Here is a 19,084-nt window from a genome sequence, read left to right as displayed (position 1 = left end):
GATGTGCGTGCATGTATGCACACGCATGTACATATAAAGATATAAATCAAGGTAGGTTTATCTAGTATATATTACAGAACTAAAGACATATCTTTAAATATTATTTTTTATATAAACTCTAATCCACCTTGACTGAGTAATTCATCACTATTTTGCCTAGTCTTTAAAATAAAAAATACATGCTACATATTTTGAATGTAACGAATTTCAATTGGAAGGGTATTAGGGCTCAATGGAGAAGAGAGGGAGGAGAAAGAGATAAAAATAAATTTTGGATGAGAGAGAGAGAGAGAGAGAGAGAGAGAGAGAGAGAGAGAGAGAGAGAGAGAAGATTAAAACAATTATTAATGAGAGACAAGAAAGAGGTATCTTTTTAAAAATCATTGGAGAGAGTGCTAGAAATTTTTGAAGCTAAAGAAGGGGGCGCGAGTGCTAGAAATTTTTGAAGCTAAAGAAGGGGGCGCCCCCTTCTTTAGCTTCAAAAATTTCTAGCACTCTCTCTTATAATACTACTTTAGACCCTCTCCTACATTAATAGCCTTGGATCTTTACACACACACACACACACACACACACACACTCTCTCTCTCTCTCTCTCTCTCTCTCAATACTACAATATTATCTTTGGGCCTTTCTTACACATTAATAGCTTTGATTTTTTTACAAAACACACACACAATCTCTCTCTCTCTCTCTCTCTCTCTCTCCTTATGGCTTTAAAAAATTCTTGCAACTCTCTCCTATAATACCACAATACAACCTTTGGACTGCTCTTACATTAATAGCTTCGGACCTTTATCAACACATACACATGTGTGTGTGTGCATGTATGTATTTATGTGTGGCTTAAAAAAATTCTTTTTAACTTTCCTTTACAATACTACATTTGGGCCTTTCCTATACATTAATATCTTTGGATCTTTATCAACACACACACACACACACACACACACACACACACACACACACACACACACACACATACACACACACTCTCTCTCCAACTTGAGATCAACTTTCTCTATTTAAAAGTTTTTTGCCCAAGTACAATTAGATGAAAAAGTTACATTTTGATTATAATTTCAATAGTATAAAACTTTTTGAAATTTTTGATAAGGTCTTTATTTTTCTAAATACACAATGCAAAAGACAATAGCCATTATATATTATGTTAATTATTAGTTTTCTATACTAGGAGAAAAAAATGTCCCAAACAAGAGAATAGCTTTTTGTTTATAAGGTTCAAACATTTCAATACAGTTCATTCAAAAAGTCTCAATCTACTATGTCTCATATTAAAATATATCATAAATATATATATAATTTAAACTTTGTAGTTAGTAATTATTTTTTCTCTTCTCTCTCATCAAACATTATTTAAAACTTACATACACACACACACACACACACACACTCTCTTTCTCTCTCTCTCTCTCTCTCTCTCTCTCTCTCTCTCTCTCTCTCTCTCTCTCTCTCTCTCTCGTTCTTCTCTCTTTCTCTATTGAGTCCTAATGACTACACACACACACACACACAGAGTGAGAAATGCACATTTAGATTACTTGTATGAATTGTCTTGTATTATATTTGTTAGGGAGAGGGGAGGAGGGGAGGGAGCTATCAATCCATTGAAATTAAAGTTCTAAAAACACTGAGTGGTTGCCCAAGCATTCACATTATGAGAGAGAGAGAGAGAGAGAGAGAGAGAGAGAGAGAGAGAGAGAGAGGTACACAGGGTGAAGGTAGTGGTGGCAATCATGGAGGTGGTGGGGATAGTGGTAGTGGCGGTGGAGGTGGCGACAATGGCGGTGGCGACTGAGATGGTGGTAGTGGCAGTGGAGATAGTCGTGGCGGCAGTGGTAGCAGTGGCGGCAATAGCAGTGGCGGTGGTGGTGGAGGTAAAAAAAATCAAGGGGTGGAATAAGTGGACTATGTGGCAAGAAATGGAGGTTGCCGAGAAAAGCTCACTCAAAAGCTTACTCAAAAATCTCGCTTCTCGCATGCACTCGTTGATAAGCAACAACCCCAAGTTGTTGCTGGTTCTTCAAACAACCAATGTCTCCTCGAAACCAAGAACCTTTGTCACCCAAACCAAAACAAAAAATCAGGTAGCCGCAGCCTAGTGTAGTTTCTCAATCTAAGGAAAAGGATCCACAAGGGACAACTACGAAAACATCAAAAGAGTGACAACCTCCCTCTCCTCTACGAGTGTTGTCACAAACAAATCTGGAACTACCAAGTCCATGAATACTTCCACTCAGTTCGAGGATCCAAGTGCACGATCATCTTTGACTATCACGATTGACCACTCCATTGAATCAGAAGTTGCCACTTTCAATTTTGAGATGGAACCCATACAATCACAGCCCTTGGCTGTGACCAGGACTGTCACTTCAGTTGAAAAACAAGCCTCTAGTACTTTAGTCACACCCAAGGATATAGAATCCAGTGCATGGAACATAATGAATCCATTGAGTCACAAGTCATGTTCTTCTCGACCAAAAGCTCCGATACACTTGAAACTAGCTTAGTGATCAATCATGGGGATGCTAAAAAAGAGGGTGCAACATAGAAAGAAATTAAAAGCTATGAGTTCTTAGAAACTAGAAGAAACACTCTCGGCTTCACTTGCTCGTGTATATGTTCACATCGACCTTGGAATTTAGATTGCTGAGCATCATCAAGAACTCTTAGAAAATCCTTTGACATGGTTAGAGCAATCATAAATTTTTTGGATTTACCCTACAGTCATGGGAGAAGTTATAAAGCAAATGACCAAGGTAGAGTAGGAGAAGCATTGCTTAATTCCCGTGTTCTACACTAGGAAGCACACATGAAGTAGGAAAGATGTTACAACATTGGCCAAGAAAGAAGAAGGACAAAGTGAGTTTGAAAAGAAATGGTATTTTGTCGAGGGTTAGTTGCACGGTATGGTAGCCGCCTAATGACTATTGCTAAGCAAAGAAAGGCACTTTGGACTTCAATGCACGATCCTACATATGTTGCTCATACATCTCTCCAAGTGCTTGCACTTGTCCGTGGTGTCAACATTTCTAAATTGGCTAAACTTGATCCCTTGTGTGACAAACTTCTTTCAAAGGAAGAGTTACACATTGCAAGTCGATTAGGACAACGAGACATAATGATTGATTCACTAGATATATCTTTTGTCTCACCTATAACCCATAATTTCTTGACGACCATGCTTCATTAGAGTACAATCCGAATTTCTATGAATGGTTTATTCCAAAGCTCAATGACACAACACCAAATCTTACCTCTGCTTCTAGTACTACATTGACTCAATCTTCATCAAATGATGTGACACAGAGTGACATATATAAACCTTCTACTAACCTAGACACAATGGATGGAAGAGGTATGCTTGTGACTCTAGATCCTAGGCCCAACACCACTGATGTCCCTACTAACTCACCCCACCAGTTAGTCCAAATTGAGTCAGTTGAACCTCAAGATGCTTTCGAGGAGGTTGCTGAGACACACCTCTAGATCAACCCTACTAAATCTGACCCTCCTTGTGGCATCAAGCCTTTGCTAATATGTCGACCATTGAGTACCATGGCTGCTCACTTGGCAAAGAAATTAAAATCCTCTGAAACAGAATGCCTACTCCAATTTGAGGCCGTATACACTACTTATGCCAAGTTGTTTGCAATGATTGATCTAGGCCTTGCTGATGATGAGGTAGTTCAAGTTGCTTCTAAATGGCATTCCACTTGGGAGGATAATGAACATCTTTTCAATAAAAAGTCTCTTGATTCCAAAGGAATATGTTAGGACTCTCCCTTAGGCACTTGCTATCATGCTGATTTATTCCTTATTATGCTTCTGTGACCAAAATCCAAGACCAATCAATACTTGATGAGCTTGGGTAGAATTATCATTCCTCAAGTCCATTCTTGCAGAAGTGGTTTTCTCATCGACTTGAGATTACTTGAAACGACAGTCGTATTATGAACACAACTGAGCAATGCCATACAATTAGTATACTTCAAGTTGACCCAACTTACTGTGAGACCACTTCACTATGCTCTATCTTCCTAGCTTGGAATCTCACCTTGCCACAAAAGTTGATATATCACCCATTGCATGACAAGATTCTAATCGAAGAGGAACTCCACATTACCAATCGCTTTGTAGGACCCTCTTTACTTAGCGATCTGATTACTTACATTTGTGGACTGGATATCAAACCACATGATTTGGATGCTTTTGCCGAATTGGAGTACAATCCGAATTTCTATGATTGGTGGATCCCAAAAACTGTAGAATACTAACTCTTTTTCCTTTTTAGTCTTAGTTTCTTTGTACATATTTTTCTTTAGCTCAATTTGTTGCATTAACAAGAGCAAAAGTCCCTTCGACCTTAGAAACAATGGTACATCTTATGTGAGGGTAAAAAAAAGAGGGGTACAAGCTCAAACCCTTTCACTCCTCTTGTGATGATGTAATTTTTCAATGAAGAAGAAAGTTGCAATGAACCTCAAGGCTTGAAGACAATATCATCACCAATAGAAGCTTTTCGTGAATATCCTATGCCGCAACAATATTAAAGACTTGAAGCTGACACTAGCATCAGAACCCTCTTAAAGATCTCAAGCTCGAGAGGCATCATGTCAAGACATCAAAGGCCAATCAAGACAACAAGTTTATCTTGGAGCCTCATTGAAGAAACACATAACTTAAAGAACCATCAACAATGAGGTTCTGCTTTCTTTAGTGACACCATACCTTTACTACAACATCTAATGGTCATCTACTTCCTTAGGAGCAATTGCAAATTGCTTTATCAATGGACATACTAGTCTTCATCGACAAGTTCAGGTTCTTCTTCAACAACATCTTCATCAACAATGCAGCAATGTGCTTCAATGTCCAGGCTCAATGTTTAAATATTGATTATATGCACCTTAGCACACCAATCATCTTGTGTGCCAAGTTTTATTATTCGTTGTCAGCCTTTTGATCTTGTACTTCCATTTCTCCTTGTAAGGAAACATGTCTTATTGTATATCACTGTTGTTACTTGACTTGCCAAAAAAAGAAAAAGAAAAAGAAAAGGAGAGAAAAAATAGAAAAGAAAAATAAATATGCATGCATGTGCACTGCACCGAGGGGTCCTCAGGTTGGATGCGTCCAGTGACCCTAGTTGGCTGGCTCCATCTCTAACCCCCTAGCCCTTGTTCCACTTTCCTGCACATTTGCTTAGGGCGCATCAAGGTCTAGACATCCCTAGGGAGTCTCAGCTTGCTGCCTTGGTTGACCTATCTCGTTGAGTCACTTGCACATTTCATCCCTTCATTTAATTCGCCCAGTTTCATCACTCCTTAATTATCAGAAAGGTGGAAAAGATTCTTCAACCTAAAGCCAACAATTACATTGGCTACCATGTGTGGTTGATCCCACAGAGACCCATGTTCTTTGAGAGCTTCTTGGATTAACCACCTGCTCTTTTCCATCCCACATCATGGTCTCCCTAGCATCTTCATCAACAAACCTTTTCTCTTAGCGATGACAATTCTTTCCATCATCATCAGCTTATGATTCCTAGCTTCATCTGCCATCATCAATAGAAGAACCCATGGAGTAGCCTTCTACCTAAGTATTAGTCTATGTATGCATATGCACTCACAATATATTTGCACCATGGCCTATTCACGATTTTGGGTCCTTAAGTGTGGGACAACACTTCAGGCTTGGCAATCCATCTCCCAAACCAATGTCTTCATATGTCTTGTGCACTAGAAAAAATGACTAGCACTTTCCCCTAGGAAGTGATTGTGTGTAAGGTTTTCCTTTGCAGGTACAACAATTTGTGGAGAATCCAACGTCCTCATTGCTATATCAACACCACATCACCCATCCTCTGCAATCTCCCATTCATCTCCAATGACCATTTAAGCTATCTCCATCACAAGGACCAATAGTCCAGTATCTTCAGCAACATCAACTTCTATAGGATTCGTCACCAGCAACAATCTCAATCACCATCTATCCTAGTACCAGTAATATCATCAGTACCAACCACGGTAGAAAGAATATGATCTTCATCAGTAGCATTCATTTCTGCACCATTAGGACCACTACTCCTTCATCGACTATTCTCAACATTCTGCATCTTCAGTACAAGCTACAACATGTGCTACCTACGATGTGAGTGCCATGGGACTGGCACTCGTTTAGGAGAAAAATAATGTTAACGGTGTTTTGAGATGGCAACAAAAGTGCGCAGGACACTATTTTTTGGTGGGTTATTATTTTGTGGAGCTTCAATGTATTATTTTGGGCACTTGTGTATTATCTCATGGACATCATCATATTATCATGGATGCATTATTTGTGAGAGCTGGGCTTACTCCTATGCACATTGTATTTATCTCCCATAGTTGAATTTATCGCACCCACAAGTGTTGTGTGGGTTGCACACATGGATTTGTGATTATATTAGCATAGCCTTGGTCTATTTAGGCTAAGGTTGAAGCATGCTTCAAGGATTGATTGGCCTAGAGCACATTAAGTGGGTAGGATGCCCAAGAGAGGGTGCAAACCCTAATTCACAATTGTGCAAACCCTAAACATAAAATGCAAAAGGGGTGCAAACCCTAAATGCAAAACACAAACCCTAACCCTAACCCTAATTCTTGGTCTATATAAGGGTGGGAGGTCTCGCTTGTGTTCACCCTTTTTGGCACATCCATGCTATGAAAGCTCTATCAATGTGACTACTCAAGCTTTCTATTCTACCTTTCCATTCTATCATCTTGCTTCCATTATGTTGAGATTGACTGAGAGAGAGTGAGTGAGAGGTATATTGAGCAAGGGACTGAGGGAAGGTGAAGCTCTTTGTCATCGTCTTGCTTTTCTCGTCTTCTCTACTAGCTCTTTGACTCGTTGGTGTGCTTGGTTGTGGATGTGAAGGAGCGACAATATTGGATCATGTTGATCATGGTCATGGAACCATCTTCGAGCCTTTGAGTCATCAAATGCAAGAAGGTAGTTCTTGCATCTTGCCTTTTCGCATATTAGTGCATGGGTTGCTAGGAGTTGGTGGGATTCAGAGAGGCATTCTAACTCCACCAGGCATTTCGTCCATGCTTTCTTTCCATCACATCTCTCTTGTACTGCCACTCTCAAGCTTGGAACAAAGAACTCCACTAGCAGGATTGCTTTGGTTCCATAGGTCAGCTTGAATGTTGTTTGTCCTACGGCCATTTTATAGACTGTCCCCTACAGGCCCATATAACGATGTCATTAGCTTATTATCCCAGTTAGTGTGCGAGGTGGAGAATACCTTAGTCACAACATTTATTAGGATCTTATTTGTAGATTCCACCTAACCATTAGCTTGAGGGTAATATGGTGAGGATTTACTATGGATGATCAAGAAGGTAGATAGTAAATGGGCAATCACTTCATTAATAAAGTGTATGCCTTGATCACTAACTAGTTTGATGGGGCAGCCAAATTGCAAGATCACTTGCTCCCAAAGGAACTTAGCCATGGTCCTAGCGTCATTCTTCATGGTGGCTTGAACTTCAGCCCATTTCAGACGTCTCTGCCTTTGCGTCAGAGACCTTCTTTCCAGCAGGCAGAGTTGTAGTACTCTCCGTTTTTAGTGCGATTTTAGCTTCCACCTCTTCCTCCTCCGTCTACGGCTCTTCTTCCCTATCGAGGCTGCATCGAGATTGCTAGGTCCTGGCAGAGAGATGTCGGCCTGCTTCGTTTGGGCATGGGTCATGACCCGCAATGGGATAGGCGTGGCCTCCCCATCGAGGTTCTCAACACCAAACATCCCCAATGGGATAGATGGCACGTTGGCTGAACTCGAAGATGGCTTCCGCTTTGGGTAATCAACGAAGAGATGAATGATTCCGCACTCTGCACATCTTTGGTCAACCTTATCTCTGTTTTGCTACTCCTTGTCAGGGCAGCGTTGTGAGATATGACCTGGGTGACCACAAGCCCAACAAGTGATTGGATCCTGCATGTGGGAGCTTTCACTCAACTGCCAAGACCCACGGACCGCTTATTGTTTCAAGCATTCCAAGCCGAGCACTAATGGCTACCTTTCACATAACCGACGCGCCATCCATATCTACGGGTGTAGTGAGCTTACCTCCGTGCCGTTCGAGTTACCTCCTCTCCCGCACACTCCGGTGGCTCCACGATCCCAGTGCAAGCTTCAAGCAAGCTCCATCCTCAAGCTCCACGCTCCAAGCTCCATTGCCGCGAGCAAGACAAGAGAAGAGAAGAGAAGAGAAGAAGAGAGGAGAAGATGGAGAGCTTCTCCTCCTCGGTTCCTCACCCTCACACACTCACTCCCTCACACTCACACTCCCTCTCTCAAGCACAAGCTCAAGCAAGCAAGAAGAAGAAGAAGAAGAAGAAGAGGAGAGCTACTTTTGGCCACACACAAGAATGAGCTTCTCATTCACTTTTCAACTTTATATACAAAACCCTAAATCCCTTTTGGGCGGTCATCCCCTTTTCCCCTTTTTACATGGCCGGCCATAGCCTAGGCCTTTTTCCTATTGTCCTTCTATTTTCCTAGCTTCATGTCCACCGCCCATCTACATTTACAAATTGCACGGGTGAGAGCCCGGCGCTCTTTTACAAGATTTCAGGGTGCGCCTTTTTATTTTAAAATGGGCCTTTCCCATTTTGCCTTTGCCTTGGACTTTTAAGGTTGCCCTTGCGCTTTTGGCCTTTTCTCCTTTTCTTTCTTCAGTCGGGCTACCTTTTTTCCACCTTTGCCCTGTGTCTTTTCCACTTCCTTTTGCTTTCTTCGTGTTGGGGTTAACATTACCCCCCTCCTAGATGAGTGCCGGTCCCATGGCACTCACCGTCGTAGGTAGCAGCCTGTAGCATGCACCGAAGACGTGGGTGACAAGGACGCCTGTGGTTTCCGTGGAGGAGTGTTGGTGGTGGTGTGGCAGAAGGTCCTGGGGGCTTGGTGGTGGCCAAGGTGGCTGGTGGAAGGTTGTTGGAGTTGGTGGTAGGGCGATGCTGTGTTGGGGATTGCATTGATGGTGGCCAGCACAAGTGTTGGTTTGTTGGGGATTCTTCACATGATGATCCTTTTTGGGCTTGTCGGATGGTAAAGGATAAGCATTCAGAGTTGGGTGTTGACGAAGATCGAACGACACTTTTGTTGGAGTCTTCAACACCTGCAATTTGAAAACCTCTCGTGTGGTCTCTTCCTAAGGGGTAGTGCTAGTCTTCTTATCGTGCACAAGACATATTTGCTTAGTTTGGAAGACATGTCGAACTCTAAGCAAGCTGAGAGTATTGTCCTGCACTTGAGGACCCAAACTGTGTATACACTTTGGTGCAGATATTAGGTGAGTGCTCGTGCATACTTAGATATTACGTAGTTAAAAGACCATGGGCTAGTTTCTCGTAACAATGTGTGGATGAAGCAAAGTTGTCCATATTGAGAATAAGTACACGTGAAGGTGTATGAGACATCTTTCGCATTGTGACTGCATGACAGAGCATAATTGAATACAGGGACACCGCACTTTCGATAGAGCTGGAAGCTATTGGACTTGCCTGATGAAGACGGTGTACATTTCATGGCCCATCGTGCGGTGCTTACCACAATTGATTGCAATGGTATTATGGCAGAGTGCAAGAGAGAATTGTGCAAGTGGGTCAGGGTGACAGGTCTAACCATAGGCGAGACAAGCTCCCTAGGTATGTCCTGCCCTTGATGTGCCCTGAACAATTGTGGGTGATGCTAAAGGGCTAGGGGACTAGGGACGGAGCCAGTCGATCAAGATCACTCGACGTACCTAATTTGAGGACCCCTAGGTGCTGTGATGTGATTGTGGGTGCTTCTTTTTGTTCATTTCTTTTCTTTCTTTTTCTTCTTCTTCTTGTTTTTTTTTTTTTGACCTGCCTGAGTACAACCATTACAATATGTTGAGGCTATCAGCCTTTCAATGGGTTGGAAAATGTTAAGCTTTGAAGGCTCAGAAAATGGATAGTACAATGATGATTGTGCCCTAGCCTCGTTGTTAGAGAAGCAGTTGGCGAGAGGGGGAGATACACTTGAGATATTGCAAACCTCGTTGCGGCACATGCGATGTTGGTATAGTTGAGGTAACGACTACCGTGAGCCAACTATAGAGCTTGACCCAGAAAGGGGAGCGTGACCCAGGAATGTGTTTCTGGCCATGCAATGTGGGCGGTTGGCAAGGGTGATTCGTGATTTCAGCAGGGTGGCTTTGCCGCAGCTCCTTGGGGGGTCGATGGTCTTGCGGTATCGAGCATTGAACACTTTCGCCCAAAGATCTGTCCCATCCTGTATCCACTTGTCGCTTCATGAGAGTACGAGCATGGCACATGCCGCAACTATAATAAGCCAGTGCAATGCAAGGAGACATTACTAATCTGAATTCTATGGTGTTGACTAAGACATTTATCACCTGCGCTTGATTAGCTTTTTCTTTTGCTAAAGGCGTAAAATATATTAAACGCAGATATGAAAAGTTCATACAAGTCGGGAACATGTCAACATTTAACAAGTCGGGAACACTTAACCATTTAAAAACAAAAAGTTATGGCCAGTTATCATTTGATAAGCCCTTTATGCATCATGGGCTACTCGATTTGTACGAGGCGGGGCGAGTCTGGGTGGCCGGGTGATTGGGGCTCTGCTGGTGTGGGGCTCCCGTGGGGTTGAGTAGGGAACATGTCGGCCGGGACATGAATGGTGTAGTCCTGGCCCGCTACCATCTCCAGAATGTCTTTGAATGATTCATTAAATTCCTCTCTTTCCCGAGCTGCCCTTTTTGCCCTGGAGCATCTGGGGCCCGAGCGGGAGCTGGGAGTTCGTGCCACTAGTGCTACCACCTATTGCGCGTTTCGAGTCTCAACTTTCTTGACTCGAGGATTCTTCGGCCTTCGCCCTGGGCAGTGTCGCTTAGGGCCTCGCTTCTTGGCATACCTCTTGATGGTGGGCACATAGTGCTACGATGGAGGGGCGCGTGCCACATGCTCCCGTCTTTTGCGAAGAGCATCTTTGCATGCCAGCTCTCCATGATTCTCCATGCGTTCTGCCACAAAAGGAAGCCTGCAAGATGCAATCCAAGGGTTAGACCTGGATATAGGATACAATTGTTTGCATGGAAGGGATTTTAGTGTGGTTCATGAAGCGCATATGACAAGGAGGGGAGGGGTGAGGCATGCAGTGTTTCGTCGTAAAGGGATGGCCCCCATGATGATGTTCGTTTTGCCTCCAGCCATTAGCCAATATTGGCTTATGCTAAGTTGTGTGGACCGGTTGTCATGGAGTGGGATAGGGCACATCCTCGGAAGGATAGACCAGAAAGGGAAGAAGGTGTATAGAAAGGGGCTGCACCCTGTCTACACCATCAGTGTTGTTGGTCAAGGCTTCCTATGGCGGTAACGTGTGTTGCATGCCCTTCACTTGGAGGTGGGAATGGTCACACGGCTTTTAAATGTGTGATGAGAAGAGGACTTGAGGAGGTTAGCCTGTTAGAACCAACTCTTCTCCCTGCACTTGACTATCATTACTTGTGTGTGTTGACATTGTTTATACACGGTGATACAAAAAGCAGTGTTTATTTATATACATATTTATGAATCCACGTCACTTTACGAGGATAAGAACTAAGTGTAGAACTCAGGGTTGTACCGGAGTGTGGCACACGCATCTAGTATTCGTGGCAGCTGACTTAATACTGATAGATATTTTACCACATCGAGTAGCATGGAACCTTGACCGAGTCTACTGGCAATATGTAACTCCTCCTCAGTGAGAATCTTATCAATCAAAGGGCCCTGTAGCCTAGTCCCAGCTAAGTTCGTACCCCGAATGTCAGTGAGTACTCGAAGGGAAGTTGGTGCCACGTAGGTTGGGTCTCTTTGAGACCGCCATTTGGCCAATTGCTCTTCTGAGACCATGATCTGAGCCCCTAGTTCGGCCATTACAACGCGGCTTTCGTACCAGCGCTGCTCAAATTGACTCTGGCCTGCTGACAGTCGCTTTAGTAGCTCTATGTCTACGAGATTTGGTCGGCAGAGCACTTCTTTGAACGTGACGGTTAAGCGCAGTTCGTCAGCCTCCTCGTCAGGGATGAGTCGCATATGTTCATGCAGGAGCCTGTCGTAGTGCCCGTTAAAATGTTCTTGTTCTTCCCATGATAGAGGAAAGGTCAAGTAATCTCCAAGCTGCTCCTTGGGGATCGTGCCCATGTCCACAAGGACGTAGACTCGTGCGACCACTTTGAGCTTAGCCTCCAACTCAGTTAAGCATTCTGTGACACTTCTATGTTCAATGAGGGCTTGCTCGGTTGCTATCTCATGCAAAGTCCTAAGAGTTTCCTTAGGCTTTAGCATGGCTGGGGGCTCAGGTCTAGATGAGCAAGATTGATCAACGCTAGGATTTCTTATGCTCTTGGGGTTCTCACGGTTCTCCTGAGGTTTTGCTGCTATTTTGTCATGGTTCTCCTCGGATGTGAATGGTACAGATTTGTCACCCTGTTGTGACAACGTTGTATCCACTCTTGATTGATCAATGTGAGTTCTATTGTCAGTGGATAGAGTGTTGCAAGCAACTGTTGATGGCAATTGTTGCTTTGGTTTGTCAGAGCACACAGATGTGTCTGAGGTTTCACCGCTATTAGGAGAGGCATCAGTGGGTTCATTGGTGGATGGGCTCGATGCTTTATTCATCAGCTCTCCAGCGCCCTTCGTCTCAATGTTCTTGGGGTCCACAACCACCTGCAACTGTTGTTGTTTTCTCTGCTTTCTCCTCTTTTTCTTGGTTAATGAAGGTGCCTCTCTCAACGACTCAGGACCTTGGACTAGGCCAACTGGTGATGTGCTTGGTTGGGCCTCGGTATTCTCTTTCTCTAGTGTGTCCTTACGGGACATGGCCGTGGCCTGCTGAATAGCCTCACTAGGTTGTGAGAGCACAACTACCTCCCTTTTCGGAGAGTCTAGCCCTTCAGCCAACTCCCTTGTGTTTAACTCCTCCAGCCTAGGCTTTAGGCACTTTGAAAGTGCTGGAGTTGTCGAGGGATTTGGTTGCGACACCTCCTCCACATGTAAACTACTAAGGACACGTTCCACAAGGGGCATTGTCACAACCAAAGATTGTGATTGCTGTGGTTTTTGATTGGAAGTAGTGGTGGCTAGTTCAGTGGACTGGCTACCATTGGTAGACTGCGATGTCAAGTCCTTAGGCAGATCAGAAGTGGTCGTGCCTTTTGTTGTCCTCAGAGCATTCACTTGTGTAGATCGAGCATGAGTTGATCTGGTCACATTAGGTTGCTCATGCATATCCTTGGGTCGAGAGCTACAGATGGAGCCATGTCCCACCTCTTGGACATTTTGAAGCTTAGATGGAGATAGAGATTGGAATCGAGCAGTTTCCCTTGACAACCACTGTTGTGCTTCCTGTGTCCGTTTGGAAAAAGAGGATGTAGGAGATCTAGGACTCTTAGGTGGACTTGGCACTCGCTGAATGATTTGCTCGAGGCTATTAGACGATTGTGCCATTTGCTTTGTTGAGCGAGTAGCCTTGCCATGAGCAATGTTGTGCCTATGATGTTTGTTCTCCCCTTGGGAAATCAAAGGCTCATTGGGCACTAATGGCTTTTGTGCACGCTCAACGGTTACATATGACATCTGCTTATTAAGCATGCTAGGTTGAGGCTCTTTCTTTCGAACACTCATGTCTGGTTTCTTGCCTCGAGACCTAGAGTTTCTCTTAGATCTCCTCCTGTGCTTCGTTGCTTTTGATATACTATGGCCTTCAGTCGACCAGGGAGGTTTAGCAAGAGGTTTTTGCACCCAAATCCATCGGTTGCCTGCATAATACCCTTGAGCCCGAAGCAATGCCTTGGATATCCATCGTGGCGTTGTGCTGGCTCTCCATCGACGCCTCCGTCTATAAGGCTTGGGCTTCTTTTGGGGTCTTCTACGATATTTGTAAGTCCAAAGCCCGTCCTTGGCATTGTCTCTTGACCTTTTTGTTTCAAGCATGGCCTCACTCACTGGTCCTCGTTGTTCGACCTGTGCTTGTATCAACTCTTCCAACAAGTCCTTGCCCTCGTTAGTAGGCTTGACTGTTACGTCAGCACCTTCCTTGCCTTTCCCTCGAGGTTTGATGAGGTCACCCTTGCTAAAGGTTGTGACTATCCTCACACCCGGTCGTGTCAGGTGTATCCTCTGTGCTACATAGTCAGCCTCACACTTGGTCGCCCTTTTGAAGGGTCTTCCAAGGAGGGTTTCTTTCCCGCAGCTAGCACTATTTGGAGGAACATGAAATAGGATAGGCAAGCTTTCTGTTTCAATTGTCGCAAGGATTTTGCACTTCCCTATGAGTGCTTGTGGGTGTCCCCCATAAGGGCTAAGAGTTGCACTATTCGGTGTCAGCTCTGGTTGGCCTAGTAGGGTCCATGATTCATAGGTCAAGATATTAAAATCTGCTCCTTCATCAATTAGAGCATCAATAATATGCTCTCTTTTTGCGGTGAGTTTGACCCTAAGATAAGCAGGTGGTACTATGTCTTCATCTTCCGGGTCCTGGCTTGTAAATTTAAGCCTTCTGACAGATGCCCTTGAGTTCTCGACTGCACAACCAGATGTGGGTTCTCCACTGCTGTCTTGGATCGTCAGTGCAGTGCTATTCAAGGTACATCTCTCGTCAACAGTGTCATGTCTAGTCATCTTCGCATTTGTAGCTTGCTGAAGTTGCATTTTGCTCTGACTAGACATGGTTTGAACACAATGTCTTTGTGTTCTCATGGTGTGGCCTTTTTGCCCTTGATGGCTAGATTGGCCCATTGATGTTCTAGGGTCTCTGTTTCTCTCTGTTCGGGTATGGGCTTTCGGCTGCTCTTTTGCAAGTGAGAATCCATGCTCATGTAGAGCCATTGCTTCACTAGGGTCCAATTTGGAAGACCTGTCACGGCGCGCGTTTTCTCTCCAATCTACTCGGGGGAGGTGCGGAGGGGGCAGGGGGCAGAGCCCCCTCTGCGGGGGTCCGGGGGGGGCAGTCCCCCCCGGCCCACAGGGCCGTTACGGTAGACGCCATATGCAATTTGGAGGACCATTTATAGCCAAATTTTGAACTACGTGCTCTAAATTCTAGCCCAGTGAGGATCTGTGATGTGCCTTTAGCTCTATGCGGTCTTTAGGGTCAATCTTGGGGTTTAGATGTGTCAAAATTTATGTTCTAGATACCTGTCCGATTTTGACAATTTTTTGTCCGATTCTCAGATGTCCAATTTTCAAGAGTCCGATTATCAGAATCGGACGTCCGATTTTGGGTTGGTCCAGTCGGCCTAGTGGTTCGATTTTGGTCACGTCCAATTCTGGGAGTCGGATCAAAAAGTGGTCTGATTTTCAAAGTGGTCCGATTCTGAGAATCGGATCGGACAGGGTGGTCTGATTCTGGCAGGTCCGATTCTGAGCTGGTCCGATTCTGAGTGGTCCGATTGTGGATTGGTCCGAGTCTGACTGGTCCGATTCTGGGTGGTTCGAGTGTCTGAGTGTCCGAGTCTGACGGGTTGGTCCGATCAGATGGGGTTGGTCCGATCGGATGGTTGAGCATCCGAGTCCGAGTGGTCGATTTCCAAAATCGGACGGGTTGGTCCAAGTCCGAGTGTCCGAGTGGTCCGAGCGTCCGATTCTCAAAATCGGACAGGTTGGTCCGATCGGACAGTTGTCCGAACGTCCGATTCTCAAAATCGGACGTCCGATTCTGGGACTCGGATGGCCTGGTCCGACGGCGCGGACGACGGCTTGCGAGTTGCACGCGATGCCTCTAGGCTGACGTCTACTACACCGAATCGTCCAGCGCCTTCCAGATAGGTGCAGGACACTACAAGAGAATGCCAGACATGCCTGGAACCACTGTGGTGCTCGAATCGAACGGCACTCCAAGGATCTGTGCCCCTATTTCCCTGTTTTAGCCTGTTATACAGCAACAGAGAACCCTACTGTTTGCTTGTTTTTTCTTCTTTTTCTTTGTTTTTTCCTACCCTAATGCACCCAATTCATAAAGTAAATACCTACACTACTTCATTCCACAACATAAATCTCAAGAAAGCAACAAACCTACTTGCCAAGGAGATCGAATACCATCTTCAACCCCCTCGCTTCCTACCTATCTACCTCAAGCACCGGTTCGGGGAAAACCTCTTACTTTGATGCTCGATTCGAAGTGCGCAAGCGCTCAAGGCTTGAATCCGTATGTCCCGGCAACGGAACCAAAATGTGGGAGCTTTCACTCAACCGCCAAGACCCACGGACCGCTTATTGTTTCAAGCGTTCCAAGTCGAGCACTAATGGCTACCTCTCACATAACCGACGCACCATCCATATCTACGGGTGTAGTGAGCTTACCTCCGTGCCGTTCGAGTTACCTCCTCTCCCGCACACTCCAGTGGCTCCACGATCCAAGTGCAAGCTTCAAGCAAGCTCTGTTGAGAAATCCAGATCTAGAGCTAGTTAGCTATGGTGGATGCAAATCAAACACACAATACATGATAGAGGGAAGAGATTGTAACTCAAGTGAACTAGGTTCCAAGATAGATTAGCTTGGACTCATAAAGACAATCTTGAGTGACTCAATTGATAGTACCATTACATTGAAATGAGTGTCAAGTACATGCCTTTATAGCTTTTTGGATAGTACCACTTTTCCTCTCTGTGCTTATGGGATTTCAGACATCTCTTCTTAGAGCTTCTTTGTCATATCTCTCATACAATTGGGCACACATTCAGCCTCTATGGGCATACATCATTTGCTATTCTCAACACCCCCCCTCAAATGATGAGTCTCTACCCTTGCTGGCTTTTGCCCCCCCTACATGATGACATGGCCCGGGAAACTAGCTCTCTAGCAGCCTAGTCAAGTTAAGGCTTGAAACTTTACATTTTGGGTAGGGTTTGTTACATCCACTATGGGAAGAAGATCCACTAAGGGAATACAAGATCCACATGATCCATGATGGGAAAATTTTCAAGACACTTTTTCTTTTTCTTTTTTTTTTTGTTGTAGCAGCGGAGTATTTTATCTTCTTCATTTCCTTATGCTTCTTTGGCATTGTTTGATCTTCTTCTTGGTCTTTTGCTCCAATATTTGATCTTTTGGCATTTTGGTCTTCATGGTGTAAGATTTCTTTGTCTTCAGTTGTGCTCTTTATCCCTTTTGTTGATGCGTGGTACTTCTCTTTTTGCTTCAATCTTCTTGACACAGTCGTTTTGCTATGTGAGTACACAGATGGGTACATGAGCTTTGTTTGACAAACTCTCACATATGAGATGAATTTCGAAATACATGGTTTTTGGGTTTTCATTTGGCATTGACTTCTTTTTGAGCACTTGTGCAAGCAAATCATTTCATGCGGGAAGGTCTTACCACGAGTATACTGGGGCAATGTCTAGTCCCTTACAAGAATAGGAGTTCAATAGAAACTCTAATCACAAGTAACCTCTTAGGATTTTTGATAACTAATTATCAAGCGTATTAACAATCCGTTCTTTTAGTTCAAGCCAAGTTGAGATACATATAGTGTGAAAGTTAGTTAAATGTGAAGGCAATTTGATGATGTAGTGTGAGATGAGTGTGAAATAGGCTTGTGAAGTGGTTTGTGAGGAGGCTAGGTGTGAATGGACTCTATTGACTAAGCCTAGCTTTTAACCTTAGTGATAAGGAAATTTAAATGAAAAAAGGCTTTTCTCAAATCGAATAGTCGTTCAGCACTGATTTCGGCAACATAACGGCGCCGATTTCCATCGATGATGTGTTGACTTGCCGAGAGACTCGCTAGATCTAGACTTCTTTCGCAGGCTTCTCTCTGGTTCTCTTTCTCGTTCCCTGTGGCTTTGCAGACTTCATCCTTGCTGCTATGCTACGACCATGCCAGAGCGCAAGGGAGAATGCATCTTGGTCTCTTTCTACCATAGCCCGAGGGATGCTAATAAGCAGGGTGGGTGCATCCCCTTCTTCTTTGCACTAGAAGCCTTCTTTTCCCTTCCAATATCTACACCAGTGCTGATTATACCATGATGAAATGGAGCAGCATCCACCTGAACAATAGGATACTTCACTAGTGTCTGGGTTCGAACTAGATTCGGACGAGCTCGTTGTTGGAGGCATTGTATACCACATCCAAAAATACAAATTTTGCGAGTTACAATCTCAGAACTCTAAACGGTAATTGTTAGTATCAAGCCGAAGAGCCCTGATCTTGAAGTTCCCACCCTTAACTCAGATCTTACACACTATATTGTTACTTGACAGCTTGGTCATGGTGGCTGGCTGTCTTCCAAGTTCGTACTTTCTCTTTTTGCACCATGATTTCTTCCTTTAAAACGTACGAGTACCTATTAAGTGTAGGTGCCTAGAAATATGATAAAGAGAGCAAAAGGGAATTTGAGAAGTAACAAGACCTTTGATCCATTCAAGAAGAAATCACACCACTATAGCTACTTAGCTCAGCCATGGCTCTGATACCATGTTGAGAAATCCGGATCTAGAGCTAGTTAGCTATGGTGGATGCAAATCAAACACACAATACATGATAGAGGGAAGAGATTGTAACTCAAGTGAATTAGGTTCCAAGATAGATTAGCTTGGACTCATAAAGACAATCTTGAGTGACTCAATTGATAGTACCATTACATTGAAATGAGTGTCAAGTACATGCCTTTATAGCTTTTTGGATAGTACCACTTTTCCTCTCTATGCTTATGGGATTTCAGACATCTCTTCTTAGAGCTTCTTTGTCATATCTCTCATACAAAGCCACTTATGGGCAAGCCTCTTTTGGGCACACATTCAGCCTCTATGGGCATACATCATTTGCTATTCTCAACAAGCTCCATCCTCAAGCTCCACGCTCCAAGCTCCATTGCCGCGAGCAAGACAAGACAAGAGAAGAGAAGAGAAGAAGAGAGGAGAAGATGGAGAGCTTCTCCTCCTCGGTCCCTCACCCTCACACACTCACTCCCTCACACTCTCACACTCCCTCTCTCAAGCACAAGCTCAAGCAAGCAAGAACAAGAAGAAGAAGAAGAA

The sequence above is a fragment of the Lygodium microphyllum genome, chromosome 18, assembly GCF_053477565.2.
Source record: "Lygodium microphyllum isolate KBCC chromosome 18, Lygodium_microphyllum_v1.1.10, whole genome shotgun sequence".
NCBI lineage: Eukaryota > Viridiplantae > Streptophyta > Polypodiopsida > Schizaeales > Lygodiaceae > Lygodium > Lygodium microphyllum.
Note: the sequence above shows the minus strand (reverse complement) of the source record.